Source organism: Octopus bimaculoides, chromosome 1, assembly GCF_001194135.2.
Source record: "Octopus bimaculoides isolate UCB-OBI-ISO-001 chromosome 1, ASM119413v2, whole genome shotgun sequence".
Lineage (NCBI taxonomy): Eukaryota > Metazoa > Mollusca > Cephalopoda > Octopoda > Octopodidae > Octopus > Octopus bimaculoides.
The window spans coordinates 17281834-17285426 of NC_068981.1; positions in this window are offsets into that span (position 1 = coordinate 17281834).

Genomic DNA, 3593 nt, shown 5'->3' on the forward strand with positions numbered 1-3593 from the left:
CCTCCAACCGTGAGTCCGCTGCCCTAACTACTAGGCCATTGCGCCTCCACACACACACATACACACACACACACACACATATATATATATATATATATATATATATATATATAACCACGTGGTTCCGGGTTCAGTCCCACTGCGTGTCACCCACCTTGGGAAAGAGTTTTCTTCTATAGCCGCGGGCCGACCTTGCGACTGGATTTACTAGACGGAAACTGAAAGAAGCCTGTCGTATTTATATATGTAGCAAATAAGTAACAAGGTCGTCCAGCTATTAGTGCATTACGGCTGTTTGAGGCGGTTCCATTTAATCGATCAATGCAAGCATTACATCAGCTTGAAATAACCCGCTTTCCTCGGATGCATAAGACCATATAGGTTTTCAACATACAGGACACTCCATTGTAATTTTTAAGCAAATTTTTTCTCCAGAACTAAAGAATAAAAGAATTACATGCTTGTTGCTATTATTGTAGCTGAATGAACTTAGGGAGAGAATACACAAAGCCTACTGTAATTTAGAGTGGCAGAAGAGAATAACAAAGGGGATCAAGTAACTGTAATGTAGCCACATTCATCTTTCTCTTTATCACAATCAAAGGAGTCAAAGTAGCTAGAATTCTACATCCACTTAGAATTAAAACCACTGGAGATTGACAGTTAAGTTCTTGCTGCTGGTGATCAATTAATTAACGTCAGACACTCTTCCCTATAAATTCACCATGACTACATAAAAGAACATGCCTCAGAAGATGTCAACAAGATAATGGTGTATATCCAGAAAGAGGAAGATCAGGGGTGACTTAAACTATATTATGATTATCAATTAAAAAGGGTCTAAAATAGAAAACAAAAGAGGTCACATTGAGATCTAACTTAGGGTACAGGAGAAAAATTGTATATCTAAATTTAGCAAAATTTATATATTATTACATTTTGTACATTAGATAAGAAAATTTGGAAAGGGTTTTAAGGACCAAGTAAGAGAAGAAGGGTAGATAAACCAATTCAAGCTCTAAAAAATGGGGTGCAATTATATAAAACAGAAACCTCATAATGCTTCATTCTAGCATATTGTTAAGGAGGTCATGATAAAATTATTCAACAATGAATCCATGATTATATTCAGATTTCATCCGAGAAGGCGTACACATTTTCTATTGACTGAAAACCAAAGATTAAGGGCAAAAAATTAAGATAATCAATACTATAACAGATAAACCTTTTTAAAAACCTTGAAAAAATATGATTATATAAAAACAGGTTTTCAACATTATGAAAAAGTCTTAAAGGATATAAGAAGGTATAAAAATACCACATATATATACGAAAAAAGTTTATCATATACAGCCTTGGCCAAAAGTATTAGGCCACCCCAATATTTTGGGGTTCTGCTATCTCAATATTAATGAAACTCGTGCACATGGTAGATTATGGTATATTTCACAATATGCTTTAGTTTTAATATCTGGTTGACCCTCCTTAAGCATCAATTATTGTTTTTTACTGTACTGTACATATGCAACCAGCGTTTTATGCTAAAATACGTTGTAGATATAGTTAATAAACAGTAAAATGCCTAAAACAAGGGAGTTGAGTGAGTGTGAGCGAGGTCAAATCGTAGCATATCATGAAGATGCAATGTCTCAAAGGCAAATTGCTCAGATGTAATGTTCTCGATGTGCAGTGCAAACAACTCTCAAGCACTTCAAATAGACAGAAGATGTGAAGACTATACAAAGAACAGGTAGAAAAAAGGTTACATCACCTTGTGATGACAGATCCATCATCCGTCAGTCACTCAGAAACAGAAGAAAAACATCGTCAGAGCTCTGTGCAAACTTCAACAAGGCTAGTACTTCACAAATATCAACCAGAACTGTTAGCAGAAGGCTTGTAAAGTACGGTCTGAAAGGCTGTAAAGCCAGGAAGTAGCCGTGGGTTTCTGAAACGAATAAGGAAAAACGTCTTCAGCGGGCCTAAAATCACTCAAATTGGACCAGTGAACAATGGTCAAAAGTCATATGATCTTACGAAAGTAACCATGAGGTAACATAGTACATGTATTCAATCAACATTTAAACTTAATGAAATTGGTTTGTTACCCAAAATATATTTTAAAAAGTATCCAACATAAAGCTAACACTATTTTTCATGTTTTTACTCAGGTTTTCGGTACAACTGGTGCAACTTTTGTGCATCGCAGAGTTGGGGAAGCATTTAAGGCTGAATGTCTGGTACAAACCGTAAAACATAGGGGCGGTTCTATCATAGTGTTGGTCTGCATGTCTGCTACAGGATCCGGAGAAATGTTTTTATGTCAGGGGAGGATGAATCCTGCTACCTCTGTTTCTATGTTATCGGATGTTCTTGAGCTATCAAGTGCTAAATTGCATCCAGGGGTGTCGACAAAACAGTGTTATCTTTCAACAGGACAACGCTCCCTGTCATACAGCAAAGAATACTCCTCAATGGTTTGAGACACGGGGTATTGTTCCCATGGACTGGCCAGCTCAAAGTCCCGATCTAAATCCGATCGAACACCTATGGGGAACTCTTGGTGAAGCTATCAGGAACACAACAATTAAAAATAAAGAGCATTCGTACCAAATGTTGAGAGGAGAATGAAGTAAAACCTGCAAGAAACTAGGTGATTCAATGCCTAACCGTATGAAAGCGGTAATTGATGCTAAAGAAAGGCAACAAGATATTAAAACCAACGTATATTATGAAATATACCATGATCTACCATGTGCACGTGTTTCATTGACATTGAGATAGCAGAACCTCCAAAACATTGGGGTGGCCTAATACTTTTGGCCAAGGCTGTATGTATATCATATCATATATCTGTATATATAAAAAAAATATAATTATAAAATGTAAAATACAAATAAATTAATATGTGTGTGTGTGTCTTTGTGATTTGTCACCCATCATCAATTGACGACCGGTGTTGGTGTGTTTACGTCCCTGTATCTTAGCGGTTGGGCAAAAACACTGATAGAATAAGTACCAGGCTTAACATTTTTCGATAAAAACACTCCAAGGTAGTGCTCCAGCATGGCTGCATTCAAATAACTGAAACAAGTAAAAGAATACATTTATAAATGCATACATACATACATATATATATATACATACATGCGTACATGCATACATACATATTTACATACATGCATACTGCATACATACATATATACATACATACATACATGCATACATACATATATACATACATGCGTACATGCATAAATACATACATATATACATGCATACATGCATACATGCATACATACATACATATATACATACATGCATACATGCATATATACATATATACATACATGCATGCATACATACATGCATACATGATTGCATGCATACATACATACAAATATACATACATACATGCATGTATATATACATATATACATGCATACATATATGCATACATATATGCATACATATATGCATACATAAATACACACTTACATACATACATAATCATGGTTTCTATACAATTGCATATGTGTTTATATGTACATATTCTCAGTTTCGGGTATGGAGTCTTCTTACTCGCGGTTACG